The 1,415-nt window shown below is 36.1% G+C and overlaps 1 pseudogene; it reads left to right on the forward strand.

Moving 5' to 3' along the window:
- Nucleotides 1-3: 3 nt before the first annotated feature.
- LOC108554723 (piggyBac transposable element-derived protein 4-like) lies at nucleotides 4-1,408 on the forward strand (annotated as a pseudogene).
- Nucleotides 1,409-1,415: the final 7 nt, after the last annotated feature.

The raw sequence follows: 1,415 nt of genomic DNA on the forward strand, positions 1-1,415 counted from the left end.
CTGAATCCAGAATCAACACCCTTAGATGCCTTTCAAATGATATTTTCGGAAGAATTAGTCGCTCAAATTACCGAGCAGACAAATAATTATTTCAAATGCGTACAACAGTGTACAGCATATAAAAAGAATTCCCATTTGACGAATTGGAAGGATGCTTCGGTCCCTGAAATGTACGTATTTTTATGCATTTCAATGCTAATGCCACGTTCGAAGAAACTGTCTTTGAGAGAATATTGGTCTATGGACGAACTGTTGAAAAGCAATATTTTCCGGAAAATAATGGCTCGAGATCGATACATGGTATTATTACAAATGTTGCACTTCAACGATAACAATACAGCAAGTGACGATCCTTTAGCAAAAATACGGCCAGTAATAGATAAATTAAAGGTTTCCTTTTCGCAGTCATTTGCACCTTACAAAAATGTATGCATCGACGAAGGTCTTTTGCTGTACAAGAACAGATGTTAATTTAAACAGTGTATACTATCCAAGAGAAGTAGGATCGGAATTAAACTATTTCTCATTTGCGACTGTAAAACTAATTATGCGTTGGACTTCATAATTTATACTGGGCAAAAAAACAAACATTAGTAGAAGTAACACAGCCATGGGAATCTCTGATGTTGCGATGACGCTGCTTCAGCCATATCTTGGAAAGGGCCATACACTAATTACGGATAATTGGTACACGAGTCCACGTTTATATACATTATTACACGAAAACAAAACCAACGCGTCTGGAACCGTTCGTAAAAATATAAGAGAAATGCCCCAGATGGAAGAAAAGTTGAAGAGAGGAGAAATGTGCTACCGATCGACTGACATTTTATTGGCAATGAAATGACATGATAAAAAGGAGGTTTGGATGTTGTCTTCCGCACATGTAGCTGCATTGATTGAAACTGAGAAGAGGGATTATCGTACAGGATTATATAAGAAGAAACCATCGTGTATTGCAGACTATAATTCCAACATGGGTACTGTACATAGAGTTGATATGATTTTGAGTACACTTAATTCGCTAAGGAAAACTATAAAGTGGTACAAAAAATTATTTTTCCACTTGTTAGATTTAGCTGTATATAATGCATATATTTTATACCAAAAATCGACTGCATCCAAACAAAAATTTAGTGAGTTTCATTTAGCTTTGATAAGAGACATTTTAAGAAAATATTTCCAACGGAGAAGCATGGTAGGAGGAGGAGAGAGAAAATCTGAGGATTTACCGTTTCGGTTAATTGATAGGCATTTTCCGTCAAAATGTCCTAATCGCGCCGGCGCAACGTAACTATCGCGAAGAAAATGTGTTGTTTGTATAAAAAATAAGAAAAGGAGCGACACGCGTTACTAATGTAGAGAATGCGATGTCGGACTATGTATTGATAATTGTTTTGAAATTTTCCACACAC

Source organism: Eufriesea mexicana, unplaced genomic scaffold, assembly GCF_001483705.2.
Source record: "Eufriesea mexicana isolate 0111107269 unplaced genomic scaffold, ASM148370v2 scaffold78854, whole genome shotgun sequence".
Classification (NCBI taxonomy): Eukaryota; Metazoa; Arthropoda; class Insecta; order Hymenoptera; family Apidae; genus Eufriesea; species Eufriesea mexicana.